At 37.9% G+C, this 18,491-nt stretch overlaps 2 pseudogenes; both read right to left on the bottom strand.

Annotated features, from left to right (window-relative positions):
• Positions 1 to 1,138: 1,138 nt before the first annotated feature.
• LOC143576987 (E3 ubiquitin-protein ligase PUB23 pseudogene) lies at positions 1,139 to 2,453 on the bottom strand (annotated as a pseudogene).
• Positions 2,454 to 6,524: 4,071 nt separating this feature from the next.
• LOC143577777 (E3 ubiquitin-protein ligase PUB23 pseudogene) lies at positions 6,525 to 7,744 on the bottom strand (annotated as a pseudogene).
• Between the last annotated feature and the right edge of the window lie 10,747 nt (positions 7,745 to 18,491).

Genomic DNA, 18,491 nt, shown 5'->3' with positions numbered 1-18,491 from the left:
CCAAATAATTTAACCATTAGCGTGATGAGTGATCCTCCAAAAAGAAAAAGTGTATTTTTATTTCTTTCAAATTTAATACACAAATTTACTTATGTACAAGTAAACATCCTGCAGCATTTTATGTGATAACATATTAATTATATTACGGGTAATATTTGATGACAATCCATCGAGGTAATTAACATCGTCTATTACAACACTACCTATCCAATTAATGCAATGCTCATAGATATATAATGTTAAGGCTGCCTTGCAGGACGATTTCAATATGGATAGACGCTAATGGTCAGAGATCACGGGAGCCAACCAAGCAGGAATGTACTACCTTCGCCTAGGTGCTGTAAATCAGTCACCAAAGGGGCCCACTAGATGCGTACCATTTCTATCTAGGTGTTGAACGTCAAGCACCTTCGCAACCTAACTGGTTAGGCAATGCTATACCCGTCAAGAATTAATGAATTGATATCTCACTGAAATGTAAACACACAATAATTAATATCGAATAACTCTCAATATTATATAGATGAAATATAATTCAAAATTTCCTATTACATATAACTCGTGTTTCTATAGATGAACCCTAAATCGGTTGCATCCCACGTTCTATAATGTCTAACCATGACTTGATTTATATAGATTAACATAACTTGCTAGTCAAGACATTACCTATTGTAATTATAAAACAATTAGGAAACATCACAAACTATGACCTATTTTTCAATATTGTCCCCTCAAGTTCACCAACTTGTGACTTGAAGTCTGAAATTACATCCAACCAGCCCAACCAACTTCGTTAGGCACCATAGCCTAGTCGTCGTATTTGGAGTCAGCTTGGAAAGTTGGCTTGCTACGCAAGTAAGGTGCATGGCAGGGCCTGTTGGGTACCTCTGGAGCTTTGCCAGACAAGAAATTGTCTTAGCATGCTTATCTACGTTTTGACAATTCTGTAACCCAGTTGAGAAACATTGTCTAATAAGAGAGGTGCCAAATCTTTTTGAATGGAAAACGTGAAGAGCCTCTTGTTGAAATCCTAATCGCTACGCCTATTTTGTAACGCTTCGAATCAAACATGCTTATTTCGGAAATTTTCCCTTTTAAATGGGGGTATGTTTTGCTTTTTAGGGTTTTCAACACCTTACATTCCATGAAATCACTCAACTATGGATATGATGAAACCAAATTACAAGGTATACAATTCGAACCCTTCCAAACCCTAGAATGCATCTTCAAAATCTCCCTTGCTTTCTCCTTCATCTTCTTCCCACAATCCACATTCATCACCAAACAAAGCTTTCCCACCACCCCCAACTGCAACATCTCATGCACCGCATTTCTATCACCCGAAAACATCACCACCGAATACAATATCCTCACCGCACTCTCACTCGCCAACGAAGACACCCGGAATATCTTCTTCGACACCACCGCCAAACCACCACCATGTTTTAACAACTCCGCACGTCCTTCAGCACATTGACAAATACTGTCCAAGAGAATAATAATCAACTCGGACACTCTCTTTTCTGTAGTGTTTAGTAGGGTTTCTATCAACACCGCCACCACGCCCACCTCGGCTCCCTTTATCCGGTTCCTGCCGTATGAACATACATTGATGAGTAGCTCTAGTGTTGGTTTGGTGGCTTTTTGAGATACTTGACTTGTCAAGATGTTTACGAGGCATGCAAAGAATGTAGTGCTCAACGACGTTGTTTGCATGGGCTCCGCAACTTCAAACATAGATTTAAGTAACATGACGGCGTATGCTCGTGACTCGGGAATGTTGACGCGTTGGATCACGTGCGCCAACGTGTCAACGAAGTTTTCGGTCTTTTCCAATAAGGATTTGATGCTTGTTGGTGAAAGTTGAAGGTGGTAGAGAATAGTCAACGCCTCCTCAGAAATACTCATTTGTTCAGTAGTGCATTTAAGTGATGATAAAGTAATCACGTTATTTAAGTTATATACTAGATGATCAACTGCTCCGATGGATTCCAACAACCGTTTGTTCCTATCGTTCTCGCAAACGATCGTTTTTAACCTCTTTAAACTCTCTACTCTAAGGTGAGGAGACTTTGAATCTTTAAGGAGTTTTATGATTTCGGTTTTTGTTATCAGAAGTTGTGGTTCGGGATACCTTTGGACACCAAATGATGAGTTAAGGGTGCACCAAGATTGGATTAACCGACGAAGGGTAAGGTTTGGGGTGAGCTCGATGTCAAGAACGACTTGTTTCGAAACGGGGCATACTTTCTTGTTTTGAGAAAACAACCATTTTTCGATGCTGTCTCGATCGTATGTGATCCCCGTGGAGAGTGTTACGGGGTCTTTCATGATCTCGAATGAAATTGGGCACATGAAATAGGTAGGAACTTGAACATCACACATTATTGAATCAAATGAAGTTGAAGAAAACCTTAGAAGATGTTGAAATGCTATTGAAGGATTGGTGAATGTTGGGTATGAATAAATTGCAAAGAGAGGACTTGATTTTATACTAAGGGGTTTAGAAATATATATTTATAAAAAAGTCAAAGACGTAATCTATTTGACTTTTTAAATAGAAATGAAGTGCACAAAGATGGGAAAAGTGTGTTTGTGGAGAGTAGAAAACAACAAGTATCAATCAAGACATTCTTTTGACTTATTATGATGCATGCAGTTTTGGTCCTTTATCTTCTATCACTTTTGCAATAGAGGTCCTTATGATTAAGAAAATTTGAAAATAGAAAGTAAATATGATCTTCAAAATCTCTATTTCTTATACCCAAGTGCACGTGTCTTAGCATCTTGCGATATATGTGTTTTTTTTATGTGGTTGCGGGTTTAAGTTGAAATGTTTGAATTTAAAAGTAGAATCAGATAATTGTTAACGAACGGTAAGTGACATGATTTCACATATGTTTTTCTTAAAGGAACAAGTTTCTTACATAGCAAATTTTTGTCATGCTCAACAAGAAAAAGATAGAGGGCTGTCTTTCAACCGTTGATCATCGATATTCGCTCGACTCATGTGATGCTCTTCTTCATGTACGGAACAATAATAAAGCAAACCTTAAGTTTCATGATGATATGAATGTTTGTATTTGAGTATGATGGGTGAACTATGTAAATACTTAGAAGTCTTGTGGGTGATTTGAAAGTGTGTAAACTAAAGGCGTAGAATTCTTAATAAGTTTCTTCTTGGTAATGGGGTAGTGGTAGTGCTGTTAGATAGAACCTGGCTGTCCCACTTGACTGCCAAGTGCCAATAGTTTCTTTTGACTTTTTATTCCCTTAAATGTCAACTACTCTTTTAAAAATATACATGCAGCCTTCCTATTTAGAGGTTTTAATTTTGAGAAAAATGACTAAAATAACCCAATTGATCAATAAAATTTTAAAAACATAAACTTAACCTTTTATAATTATCAAAATAGTCTTGCCTAATGGTTTCTACACCAACCCGTTATTTTCCTTCTCTACGTGATATGGTACAACACATCAATCATCACCTCCTGCTCTAATATAGGTTGCCAACGAAAATTATTTGCATTAGCGTTAATATCATGGCACATGCGCCATCGTTTCTCCTATGCCATTTTTTATCCTTCCACGTCGAAGGAATTAAATCGTAATCCAACAAATTTCATGCTTTTTTGATAATATTTATTGTCAAAATGATTATTCTGATGATTTTCATTTAACTTTCCATGAACTTTTCTATTATTGCTATTATTATTACACTATTATTATAATTACTATTATCGTTCTATAATTCCTTGTACAAAAGATATATTAATGCTAAATAAAATGTCCATTGATTTAGTAATGTGTAGGTTGTAGCTATTGATAATAAAATGTCCATTATTTTTTTAAACATTTCAAATAAAATAAATGAGTGGTACATACTTCATATTGGTTTTTTCCACTTTTGTGGTAATTTGATTTCTCGCATAATCCTCCTAACACGTATATATAAAAAAGCTCAATCATTTAACTACATTATGGTGTAATTTTAATTCTATGTAAAAAAGTTGGGTTTTGATACAATTGTAAGAATAATGTATGCTTTCTCCACGTTGTTTCCGAAATCAATGAATAAAAAATTTCAATGATTGGTCTTATATATAATGGAATTATTATTGTAATCTAAAATGCAACTCCTTTGAATAAAAGACACTATTTGCAATAGGGCAACTTGTTGGTTAAGATTTGGTTTCCACGACTAGGCCTCGATTGCTATTTCTTTCTACTTTCGATTACTTTTTTATTTTATAATCATCTTATATTATATACAGCATACATAATCTACTTTTGAATCTAAATGTCGAGATCTAATTAGGTGATCTTCCTCATTATTATTTCACGTGTTGAGATATAATTATTATTTTGTTAAATCTAAATGTTGAAATCTCACCTAATCACTTTATAGAATGGATATAAATTTTTAACTCCCTAAAAGATAATACAAGCTTTTTGAATAAAAGAAACGCCATAAATTTTGTAGGAGAGACTTTTATTACATGTCGATCAATTATGTGATATGATAATGGAGAACAAATAATATTGAATCCGTATACCTTTTAATTCTACAAGCATAGAGACAGAAGAGGACATGATTATGATATGATCGAGTTCCAGTTTAGAACGTATCATAAGGATAGTTAAGTTGAGGAGGCTCACGAATTAGTATTTATTATGAGAATCAAATTCATTCATATTAATAAATATTAATCTCGCATCAATGCATCAAAAATTCACAATTCATAAGTAAGATGTTCGAATTTCATAAACAGTGTGCAAATAATTGTAAAACATATTATAAAAAATTTGAAGACGTGAATGGAAGTAATGGGTGATCACATGATCGCCAATTAAGGTCCGACCCCAACCAAGGGATTACGAGAATACTTCTATAAACATTAAATGTCAATTGATGTACGTGGGTATCCCGTTTTGACTATCTCCTTTTTAATGGAAAAAAAAATGTTTTTGACTTTTGTGAAAGTCTTGGCACACGACCGACAACCGCCAAAGTATACACATAATAAAAGAAGCCGGCCAATGGCATTCACTTTACGTACGACTTGGTCTCTTTCAATTCATTCATCTCTCAACTGATTTGATGATTTCCATTTAAGTTAAAAGCGGATCAATCGGTATCCATTTAAACAAGTCAAAACATTCATGAATTATTTAATATCGATTTGCTAAAAGTTTATATTAAACCCATTAATAATTTAATATTGACTCGCTAAAAGGTTAAATTGAACTGGACTTTTGTCTAAAATAGAATTTTTTTAATAACCAAGCTCTAGATCGAGGTTGATATACTGACATGACTAGTCTCACGCATTTGTTATTCATGTGGAACTGATCGGTTATCAGGCTTCACGTGTGCGCGCTCAATTCTTAAACTGACTAGGTTTGAGAAGGAAGAATCATGATGAATACATAAAATAGCGAAATTGAATTTTACTTAAAAACCCATCAAAGAAACTAAAATAAAAATATGTTTACAAAATAAAAATAAGTTTACAATTATGTGATTGGTTTTCTTGTAACTTCGTGAAATTTAACCGAAAGGTAGGTAGTATAACGATATCAATGAGTGTAATAAAGTGTTCCTCCCAAAATGGTTGAGAATGTTAGTTTTATAGTGAGCGCTCGTGTATTTAAGAGTTTATTATTTAGTAGGATTGTGAGTTGGTCGTTAAAACAATGGTATTGACAAGTAATTCATGTTATATTATAAAACTAAAATTGCCATTCATGATTCAACCATATAACCTATTTAGTTTTGTTTGGCATTCAACACGTTACTCTAACCTTTTCATCTTCTCTTTAATTGATAATATTCTAACTCTATTCATGATTGACACTCTCAATCTTCCATAATCCATATATGAGCAAATTCAGCGGGTTTTGAGTTGTGATCGAGTGCAAGCTAGATTAGTAATCGCCATGATGTACAAATTTATGTGAATGGCCTATGCGACTGATCTCGGCTTCAAAACGAGAGTAATTACTATTGATTTCAACAGCATGATTCACTTGATCTGGATAGCGTTTATTTCTAGTATCAATAAAAAAAAAGATGAGAGCAAACTTTTAGCATGTATGATTTTTGCTTAGTTTTGTAATGACCTCAACAATAAAACTATACCATTTATCTTTTTTTTTAATAACTCTTAAAACTATTCCTAATACTTGGGTGATTCTTTTTATAAGACGAGATGCCAACCGTTTATACCGATTTTATGCTCCATACCTGAGTCATTTAAGAACAACATCAAGGGGGAAAACCCATCATTATAAGAAAACCACCTTAAATTAAGTTTCAAACCTAAAACCTTAAGATTTCAAACATTACCATCATCCCATACAAACCTTAAATTTATCTCACAATAATAATAACTCATCATAAGCATATTTAACAACAATTACTTGATTCTTAAATATAAAACTATCATCAATAAAAGCATATCTACAATTTCTTTTTTCTTTTCCCTAAAATGAGTTTTTCTTTCTTCTCAATATTTAACTTTCATTTTTCTTACTAACTAAAATCAAAAGTGACACAAGTAGACTTGTTCCAAACCCTAGAATGCACCTTCAACATCTCCCTTGCTTTGTCCTTCATCTTCCTTCCACAATCCACTTGCAACACCAACATCAGCTTCTCAACCACCCCCACCTCCACCATCTCTTGCAACACCCTTGAGTTACCCGAATACATCGCCACCGAGTACAACACCCTCACCGCCCTCTCACTCGCCACCGGAGACACCCCAAACACCATCTTCGATACCACCGCTAACCCACCGCCATGTCTCAACAACTCTGCTCGCCCGTCCGCACATTGACACGTCTGAACCAAAACCATCATAATCATCTCGGACACTCTCTTCTCCGAACAATCCAAAAGCGTGTTGATTAAAACCGCAACCACTCCAGCCTCCACTGCCTTTATTCGGTTCCGGCCCCATGGACAAACGCTTATTAGTAACTTTAGTGTTGCCTTTGTAGCCTTTTCGGATATTTGATCCATCAAGATGTTTACAAGCTCTTTGAAGAAATTAGGGTTTAATGACGTCACGTGCATGGGCTCCGCCACCTCAAACATGGACTTTAATAGCATGACCGCGTAAGCACGCGATTCATAGCTTGACGCGCGTTGCATCATGCGCGTCAGCTTCTCAACGAAATCACCCGTCTTTCCAAATAATGTTTTAAGACTGGTTGGTGATAGTTTAAGGTTGTAAAGAATACATAACGCCTGTTCATTAGATGAAGTGATCATGCTAGTGTTTACGTTACTTATGATGCTTGATAAGTACTCAGCTGCTCCAACCGATTCCATCAACCGCTTGTTCTTTTCATTCTCTAGAACAATAGATTTTAATCTTTGCAAACTCTTGGTTTGATGTTGTGGAGACTTTGAATCTTTGAGGAGTTTAATGATTTCGGTTCTGGAGATTTGAGGTCGTGGTGTCGGGAACCTTTGTATTTCGGATGAGGCGTTGAGGGTGCACCAAGACTGGATTAACCGGCGAAGCGTGTGGTTAGGGATGAGCTCGATATCGTGAACGACTTGTTTGGTTACCGGACAAACGTTATTTTTTCTTGAAAACAACCAGTTTTCGATGCTTTCTCGATCGTAAGTGATTCCAGTTGAGAGAGTTACAGGATCTTTCATGATCTCGAGCGAAATCGGGCATACGAAAAACCGAGGAACTTCAACTTCATTTTGTGGATCGGCCATTATTGAAATAAGATAGAAAATTGATTAGAAAGTTGAGAGTTTTTTGAGTTTTTGAAACGGTGAATATTGGTTTATGAATGATTTGGTCATTTGTAATATATATATATATAGGCGGAAATTAATATTGAATAAGAGAAAGTCAAAACACGTAAAAGTTTGACTTTACAAAAGGAGGCATTTGGTCTTAAATGAATTAATTAGGGGATAAGCTAGCCAACTGGCGATTGTGTGGGCAAGTTGTGTTGGAGTGTGTCAAGGTTCATGAATAAGCAATTTCTTAGTTAAAAAAATATGAGATTTGACCGTGGTCATTTAAAAATCTAACCTTCTAGGAAATGGAGCTTTAGGCTTCTCAAAGTGAGTTATTTTATGTATATATTAGTTGTATATTTCCAAGTTCAGATAGTTAAAAAAAAAAACTACTATACAGTCACGTTTTAAAATTGATGGTAAACTTATGTGTATGTCTTAACGTGGGTGGATCTAACAATAATCTTGGATCAACCGAGCTTAGTGCTAGCGGAAATCACACTAAGCCATCTAAACGGTCTCGGATCTTGAGAGGTTATTTTCGGTTGGTTTGAGAGAAAGAGAGAAAGCCGAGAGAGAATGAGAGTTTGGCAAAAAGGTTTCTTTTTATTAACAATGAACAACCAACCAACAACTATCTCTCATGGCATGCTTCCTATTTATAGGAAAGCATGCATGAAAAGTAAGTCACATCAAATGCCCAATAGGCTTTACAACATTATTTCTCTTGGGCCTATACATTCAAATCTAACAACTAAAGCCCAAAACATATAATTACAATACAAAAGACTAATACAAAATGGGACTAACTATCTCCCTCTAGTCTTTAGTATTGGAACCCGTCGGTGTCGTAATCCAGCCAGCCGTCCTCGGGTAGTGGAAGTTCAAAAACTCTTTTAACAAACTTTTTGAAGGCTTCAACTATCCGGTCTGTATTCTGACGACCGATATCCCCGACGGTTCCCAGGGGAGAGTTGTAGATCCTCTTGATATCTTCTATATGCAGCCCCATTAGCTCGTGCTCGTCAAATACGCGAATCTCAGGCAGATCTTTGCAGCGTATGACGGCCTCCCATGTCGTATAGTCGAATTCCCAGCCAATGAAGTCTCAGAGGATGTTAGGAATAAAGGGCTCACCATGGTAGATGATATGACAGTTCTTTGGTGCCCTGTATCTCCACATTGTTCGTGGCTCTCCGGTGGCTGGGTCTATCTCCCTTGGGTTCTTGTACTTCCGACCCTTATTCGGCTCAAAATCTTTGTAGTCGAATTTCGATTGACGATGAAGATAATCCGGGATCCAACTTTCCAACGTACTCCCAACCGCACCATGACCTAGAGCCTTTCGAAGATAATTAATGTCAAGCTCTGGTAACGACTTCAGCTCATGGTGGTTGAGATAAATTAGATCACCACTATATCGTCTGGTGGCCCAACACGCGTTCTCCTTATTGTATTTCGCATAGACAATCAACGAATCATCGTGGTAAGGGTAGATGAGCTCGTGTGCGCATGCACGACTTGACACAATATGATTATTTCTCTCATTCTTTGGTGGTTCCTGTGTCAAGTCGTCAGTTGGATTGGAGACGGGATCAGCGGCAGGTGTCTTTGAAGCTTGGACTTGAGCTGGAGGTGTATCTGGATTTGGCGAGTAGTTGATGTCGTTTTCTACTGCCCCCTCCGTGTCAGCTGTAATGAGTTTTTCCAAGTTCATTCCAGCCTCTATGAAATCATCCATGACACCTGCAAAATCCTCAGGAAACAGTTCTTTATACATGTCAGTTATTTGATAATCATGCACCTTGACTTTGCCAGCCGAGTCGTAAGCAGCAGGGTCTTGAACGTCATGTTGAGTGTGTGGAGGTGATTGAGTGTTATCTCTACCTCCACCTCCTACTGCCCTGGCTCCTCCATCTCCACCGTTCCCACCATCATCATCCTCATCAAAGCTATCATGAACGTCATCATCGTCATCATCTTCTTCATCATCATCATCCTCATTCTCATCTTCGTCATCACCATCATCACCGGCTTGGTCCTGAGGTTGTGCTTGTTGTTCAGGACCCAAGCTTGTACTGACTCCATTAGCGGCTTGGCCACCTTGTTGTACCACACGACCAACAGTTGCCTCACCTTCAGATGCCACAAATCTAACTCCTCGCAAGTCCACACTCGAACCTGCGGTGGGCTATGAACCACCAGCCTGAGAAGTCTCACCAGACCTTCTCCAACTTTTGAAAATTGTATCAAGTCGATCCTCTAGACCGTGAAAGTCATCTTCATGAATACCCATAAGGTCTGAGGCCGCTTGATATTTGCTCACCAACTCTTCGTTTGTCTTCAGTTGGAGCTCATTAAAACGATCATGTTCCATCACCTTTTCTTGAATAGCCTGCATTTCGGACCTGAGTGTATCGAGGGAAGCGGATGAAGCGAGCTGGTTCTCTAAATTTGTGACTCTGAAGTTTGTAGCTTCTTTCTCAACATCCCATCTTCGAGTGGCATCCTCAATCTTCTTGTTGACACTTGTTCTGAGAGCACTTGCACTTGGTAGGTTTCTTTCAAGAGTGGCCAATCTGTCAGCAAGTCTGGAATGGTCTGCTCTCAGGTTTTCGTTTTCCGAGGCTTCTCGGTTCATCAGCGCTTGAACATTCTGGATTCAGGTATGGAAGGTGTTGGTCAATAATCTTTGATTTTCAGCAAGCGCATCGCTTTTTTCCTTCTGTTCTTCCAATACCCTTATCTGCTCCTTCAGAGCATCCTTCTCTTTTTCATTCTCAATCGCTCTCTGCTTCATTTCTTTGATGAACTTGAGGAGCACCATCTCTCGTTCCGCCCTTTTAGCATTGGATTCCTCCAGTGCGACGATCCTATCGAGGATAGGATTGGCGTATACTGGAGGTGTCGACGATTTCCCTCGGGCAATGGGTTTGGGTGAAATGATGGTGGTTGGTGGTGTGATGGACATTACGGGTGGTGAGGTTGTTTGCAAAGGCAGGGTGATGGGTTGAGTAATGATTGGTGAAGATGTAGTGGTGGGTGGTGTTGATTGTGAGACAGGTGGTGTTATGGTTTGGGTTGGGGAAGTTATAATGGTTTGGCTCCATAAGTTTGTTGTTTGGATTGGTGAGCTGAAGACAGATGATGTGAAAATGGAGGAAGTTGTTGTTTTGGTGAATGGTTGAGTGGGTGGTGTTGTGATTTGGGAGGGTTTGGGTTGGTTGTGTGACTGGAGTTGTGGGTTGGTCTTGAGGTGGTGAGGGTGGTATTTGGGTTAGGAAGGTAGATATTGGTTGGTCTGTTGGAGTGGGTTCAGGTGAGGATTCAGGTGAGTCGTGGAGTAAGGTTTTGGTTTTCTTGGATTTGGATTTCTTTCTGGTCTTTGGCTTCTTGTAGGTAGGGATTTGGATTTTTGTTACATCTAATGTTTTGAGGGCTTGGGCTAGGGCTTCTTTGGTGATTTTGGGTTGGTTAGATGGTTTGTCTTGTGAGGGAATCTTAACAAGAAACTTGGATGACTTCTGGGAGTCCCCAAGTTTCCTCAGACGCTTCAAGGGCGGTTGGTCTTCCTCTTCCTCCTCTAGCTCAATAAACTTGCCCTTCTCAGCAGCCTTCCTTTTTAAATCAAGCTTGGCTTTAGTGCGGTCCTCGGCCGGCTCATCACTAGAATCAGCCTCAATCTCAGCATCCAACTCCTCAATATCTTCACTTTCAACATCTTCATCACCCGCAGTTTCAGTCTCCTCAAACAAATCAAACTTAGGACCTAGCCTTGGTCCTTCATACTGATGTCCCCTTCCTTTGGTGCTCAGCAATACACCAAAGATTGACGTCTTGATTTCATTCACATGATAGGGCTCGAGATGAGATTTCTTGTCTTTAGCCTTCTTTGACCCCGGCCTCGGAACATTTGGGATCAAATCATCCAGGAGCATCTGTACCATGTGGCTCCATTCCTGATGTTCCCCAACATGCACAGGAATATTCTTCGAGAGTAATTGAACTTCTCTCGAGTCGTTAATGCAAACATGATCCTGACCCAGTCCACACTCATGCTATCAAATCCTCCACAAATATCAGCAAAGCAATGAGTGATTATGTGGAATAGAAATCTCCAGTATGGTGGGAGATGTTTCTTCTCAAGGCTCTTCCACTTTGTATCATATCCCATACTCGCCACAAAGTCTTCTAACTTCTTCCTGTCTCCTTTCTCATATTTGTAATCTGGCTCGTCAGCAATCCTTAACACCCGTCTAATATCTGCTTCAGTAATCGTTAACTCCTTTCTTGCAACCTTTGTTGTGAATGATAGGGAATCATCGGCAACCTTGGCAAATGCCCAGAAATCCAAGACCCACTTGTAGTAAATAGCTGGATCAGCAGATATAGCATGTGCAAGGGGTGTTTGCTTAAGTCCCTTGACCATCGATGTGAACGCTTTGTCCTTTCTAGACTTTGGAAGCTCAAGAGCACAAAATTGATTATGTCCCTGAAATTAATACCACAAGAATATGAGAATCATCAATAGATAAAAGCAAAACAAGATAGGTTATATACGTATGCCTTAAGCATTTACATAGTTAAATTTTACAATAAATTAATCATGTACATTTTAGATTTTATAATTAATAAGTTAGTTAATAATCTATTAAGTCCAATATGTACAAGGTTCCAGTCCAAAACAGTCTGTGAGTTCAAACAGTTTATTAGTTCAATATAGTCCAGTGGATATTAGTCTGAAAAACCAAAAAAAATTGCCAAGTTAGAGTTTTTCGCATGGATTTATTTCGCTTCGCATGAACCCAAGCGAAGCGAAACAGATTTGTTTCGCTTCGCATGATCCCAAGCGAAGCGAAATAGATACTTCATTTCGCTTCTCATGAGCCCAAGCGAAGCGAAACAGATTTGTTTCGCTTCGCATGATCCCAAGCGAAGCGAAATAGATACTTCATTTCGCTTCGCATGAGCCCAAGCGAAGCGAAACAGATTTGTTTCGCTTCGCATGATCTCAAGCGAAGCGAAGCAGAAACTTATTTCGCTTCGCATGAACCCAAGCGAAGCGAAACCGAAATCCCATTCGCTTCGCATGAGATCAAGCGAAGCGAAACAGTGAATTTATTTCGCTTCGCATGAACCCAAGCGAAGCAAAAAAGCCTTTTCATGCGAAAAAGTTTCACTTTACCCTTTTTGATCTTTTGTTCATTTCGCGTGTGTCGCCAAGACTCGAACTTGAGTTTCTGGAAAGTTTGAACCTGAAACACTTTGGTTTACTTAGTCAATTGAACCTCAGAACCCATGAACAAACCTTATAACTACAAACTGTACAAAATCAAATCTAAAACTAACAAATAATGATGATAAACATAAATCTAAGGTCCTAAGAATATATTATGACCATGAGAACATCAAAAATCATGAGATCTGTCTTTAGATCTAGCCGACGGTTCATAAGAACCGCCATCTTGATCCAAGAGAACCCAGAAACACAGATGAAAGGATGAATTTAGATGTTTATGATGTTATACCGAAGGAGCATGATCTGGATTCAAAGGCATATTTGATAATGAGGGTCGGATCGTTGAAGAATTTGAAAGGTTAAGGGTTTGAAGGTTTGAAGATGAGAGAGAATAGAGAGAGTGAAAAGTAAGAGTGTTTGGTGAACAGTGAAAGATATTTTAGATTTCCCTCTTATATAGGGTCAGCCTATCTCGCGATAAGGTCAAAACATCGCGAGTATTCACCGAAAATACACTCTCAGTCCTCGTTCTTTAAAAATATTTGCATTTTCAAACCCGAAAAATATTTTACTCACCGAATCCAAACACTTGTTTAATTTTTATAGTTTTTCTTTTGTCGGTCCGTTACTGTTAATCTTTGTACTAACGATCTCTTAAACATAAGAATAAAAATGAAATAAAAATAAAATAAAATAAAAATAAAAATAAACCAAAAATAAAATTAAAATAAAATTAAAAATTAAAATTAAAACTTAAAATATTTAAATGTGCAAGTACTTAAAAAATTTTAGAAAACAAAAACAAAAACAAAATAAACAAAAACTTTAGATGAAGATAATATTAAATTAATTTACATAGTTCTTTTCTTTATTTAATTTACAAAGAACGATCTTGAGATGGAATCATATTGATTTGCAATGCCCTAGATCACGTCTCCATTTTGAAGTTTTTGTGACACAAATTCATCATTGACTGTAGATATTGTCCACCTGTTTAACTTGACAAGTGTTTTGATGTCAAAATGATATATTTGAAGTTCAATTAGGCTCGATGCTCATGTGGTCCCCACTTAATTAGACATGTTACTGATTCCATCATATCTCGAGTTTACTTTGTGTTAACATATCACCTCAACTTGGCTTAAACCTTTCTTAGTTGATCACAGTACTCTTATTAACATACTTGACTTTGTACACTGTACACGTGAAACTTTGTGCTTTGCACACTTGACTCGATCTAGAAAGATTAAAATAAAGCAAAACTTCAGGCCATAACAATCAGGTTGGATAATACCATATTATCGCGCAGAGAAAGTCCAAGGCTTGAACAAAAGAAAGAAAATAAAACAAAGCAGAAGACTCAGGGCCTTAACAATCAGATCTTGTATGACTACAAACGTAGAAAGTCCAAGGCTTGAGTCGAAAATAAATGAAGAAATAAAGCAGAAGTTAAAATTCCTAGGACTGACTCTTTTTCTTTTGTTTTTCTGACTCTTTTGTTTTTCTTTTTCTTGCTTTTCTTGACGTTTTACTTGACTCAATGAAAATTAAAATTGACACTGACTTTCTGTGATCAGGTAAAGAGAGGCTTGGGTATGACATGTGTAATTACGTTTCATCCTTCATTGATATGACTTAAATGGAATCATGCAACCGCTTCTTAAACGTGTAGCCACTAGCAACGGTAGAAATTTAAGTTTATATCGCCCAACACTTACTTGCTTGTTAAGCCTATCTACACATCAATGAATGACTTTGTAGCCTTTTGTTCTATTCTTTTAACTTGCTAGGATCAATACACACCAATGTACTATCATTTTCCATATGGTCGGATCAAGTTCTTAAATGAAAATTTTAAATTTAGCCGACTCCCTCTACAAAGGAGCTCCCTCTAAGCGGGACACCACTTTTTAGAGTTTTCTTAAGATTTTCTTAGATAGGAGTAAAGATGAAATTAATGTTATAAAAAATTAAAATCTTTTTGTTAAGTCAAATGACTTGATTTTTGTTTTGCTAAAAGTAAATTTAAAATCTTTTTGGTAAGTTAAAGTTAACTCATTTTCTCCCTCTAAAATTGTGACATATTTGAAAAATATTTACTATTTTAAAAAGAAAGATAAAATTTACTCAAAAGAAATCATGCCCAATGACTCAACGAGAAACAAAAATCGGGCACGACTAAAAGCTTTAGTAAAGAGATCTGCAAAGTTATAGTCAGTATGGACCCTTTTTATATCGACAAGCTTACGATCATAACAATCACGAATAAAGTGTATTCGGATGTCGATGTGCTTGGTCTTTGAGTGCTGGACCGGGTTTTTAACAATTGCAACGGCCGACTCATTATCACATTTGATCGTGGCCATAGAAATTCAAACCGTAATCCAGCAGTTGATGCTGGATCCATATCACTTGAGAGCAGCAGCTGGATGCGGCGAAGTACTCGGCTTCTGCTGTGGAAGTGGACACGGTGACTTGTTTCTTGCACTGGCATGAGATCAACCGATCTCCCAGGAATTGACATCCATCAGATGTTGACTTTCTGTTCAAGTTGCATCCCCCATAATCACTATCGGTGTAAGCATGAAGTTCCAAGGGTGACTCCTTTGGATACCAAAGACGCAAACGTGGTCTACCCTTCAAGTATCTGAAAATACGCTTGACAGCCGTCATGTGGAATTCTCTTGGTTCAGACTGATATCTGGCACATTAACAAACAGGGAACATAATGTCCGGTCTGCTTGCAGTGAGATACATCAAGGAACCAATCATTGACCTGTAAAGGTGTTGATCGACTGGTTTTCCCGATGGATCAGGAGCGAGAACAGGTCACGTAGCGATTGGAGTCATGAAAGATGTTGAGTCCTTGAAACCAAATTTCTGAACAATGTCGTGAACGTACTTTTCTTGGTGAATCAAAGTCCCGTCCTTCTTTTGCGCAAATTGTAAGCCCAGGAAGAAAGTCATCTCCCCTAAGGAGCTCATTTCAAATCGCTGTTGCATAACCTTAGAGAACTCCTTGCACAGATTCTCATTCGTGGACCCGAGGATGATGTCATCATCATAAACTTGTACCAGAATCAGATCACCCTTGACCTTCTTGACAAAGAGAGTTTGATCAACGATTCCGCTCCCGTATCCATTCTTCACTAAATGATCGGCCAGTGTGGCATACCATGCACGAGGTGATTGGTGAAGACCATAAAGTGCTTTGTCAAGGCGGTAAATGTGATCAGGATGAGATGGATCTTCAAAGCCGGGTGGTTTACTGACGTAGATCTCTTCCTTTACTTTCCCGTACAAGAAAGCAGTCTTCACATCCATTTGATACACTTTGAAGTTCATGTACGAAGCGTATGCTAGAAAGATACGAATTGCTTCTAATCTAGCTACCGGTGCATAGACTTCATCGTAATCAAGACCTTCACGTTGCCAAAAACCTTGCACAACAAGTCGGGCTTTGTTTCTAATGATCACTCCATTGTCATCTTTCTTATTTCGGAACACCCACTTCGTTCCAGTCGGTTTCTTATTTTCTGGTTTCTTCACTAGCCTCCAAACATTCAGCTTCTTGAACTGTAACAGCTCTTCTTGCATGGCCTCTACCCAAGAGTTCTCCTTCAAAGCAACTCTGTAGTCCTTGGGTTCCACCTGTGAAATAAAACAAGCAAAAAGACATCTGTTAATGTTACCAGAAGTACTGCGTGTCTGAATGCCAGCGGACGGATCTCCAATGATGTTCTCAGTCGGATGTCGACGATATATTGGTAGCTGTGGAATCTGGTCGACATGCTCGACTGGTGTGGCCTCAAGCTGGATAGTCAGGCTCTCTATGGGATGAGAAATAGTGGTCGCAGGGACGGAAGCACTTGGTTGAGGATCAAATTCACCTTCTTGTTGTTCGACCAAGTGTTCTGGAGCAATGGGACCTTCCCATAGGTTGTCATAGAATGGGACAACTACTGCTGGAACAGATGTTGTGTTGGTGTTATCAGAAGCTTCATTTGGACTTGGTTCAACCTGCACATTTGATACATTGACCTCCATTGCAGGTCCTTGATTGTCTTCTTCTGAGGGAGGTGTGAGGACAGATTCCACCACACTTGGTTTTGCAGGAGGTGGTGATGTGCTAAAATTAGTTTAATATTATTAACTAAAATTACGCTAATCTAGACACTAAGTAATAAATTCTAGACTCCTAAAATTAACTAAACTACTAACCGGCAAGTGAACCCGGTCGACTCTAGTACAGTTAAGTAAGTCCGGATATCGAACCCACGAGACTCTTTAAATTACGTAAACTAGCTAAATTAGACTTAACTACAGACACGACTATTTATTTATTAGTATTGGGGGTTTTACTAAAAACTAATATTAAATTAATCACTAAGACTTAAAGATGACTTAAACCTAGACTTAACTCAAATAATGACAAACAACCACCTAGGCTAGAATCCCTAATGCATCAATTATCAAATAGTAGGAAAAATGCTAAGTTATGGAACCGGTATCTTAAAATAGTCACTTAAAGAAAACCCGAACAGGACCCCTGACCCTTCTCAAGAAGACACCTATGGATTTCTATTAAGTTCTTAAAAACACCAGCTTAATTAGACTCGCTTACGGTCGCTAATTATTTTATGACAAGTACCTCTATAAGAAATCCTACCTTACAGCGTGGAAATCAAAGGTAGTTTAAAGTATTCACTCGACTAGATAAACAAGGCTGAAAAATCAAACCTAGACGGACTCCTTACGAAGAACTAAATCTAGCAATATTAAACAACCAAGACTTATCATATAATCTATCACCTCTCAGCTATTTAGATTAGCAGCACACTTAGGTCTATTTAATTTATTAATATTGTTCCTATGGTTTTAATGCATATCAACCATAACTAGTCAAAAACACATAGTAGATGACCTAACAGAATCCTATTATATGACAGACAATCACCAAGAAACTGTGAAACAATAAAACTCATCAAACAATCCTAAGCACACATATGCATCGAATAAATAACAAGAAACCTCTTACTTAATCATAAACCATAACAAAAGAAAAATCCAAACTAAATACAACGTCAACAAAAGTTCATCATAAAGCCTAGGCGGTCTAAGGGTTTAGCCAACAACTATACTCAAGGACAAACCAAAATAAATAAATTCAAATAATGATTTCATATCGAAAACAATAAATTCGAACCAAATAATAATGATGTTTGGATGAGTAGGCGTTGAACCCAAACGCTCTTTACTCGAACTAGTGGCTTGCTTCTTTTCTTTTCTTCTTTCTTTGCGTGACCCCTTAGATAGCCGTAGGTTTCTCCTTCATCTCTTCCGCTCACGGGTGCCCAGCTTCTGTTAGAATAATAAATATCCTCCTTATATGCGATTTGCCTTTTTTCCTTTTTTATCTTCACGTGGGCTTCACAAATCTTCACATGGGCCATTAAATAAATCAATAATAGAATTTCT

This window comes from Bidens hawaiensis, unplaced genomic scaffold, assembly GCF_021521415.1.
Source record: "Bidens hawaiensis isolate Kalapana, Puna unplaced genomic scaffold, B.hawaiensis_p1.1 tig00001461_1, whole genome shotgun sequence".
NCBI classification, from domain to species: Eukaryota; Viridiplantae; Streptophyta; class Magnoliopsida; order Asterales; family Asteraceae; genus Bidens; species Bidens hawaiensis.
Note: the sequence above shows the minus strand (reverse complement) of the source record. Positions and strands in the feature narration are given on the sequence as shown.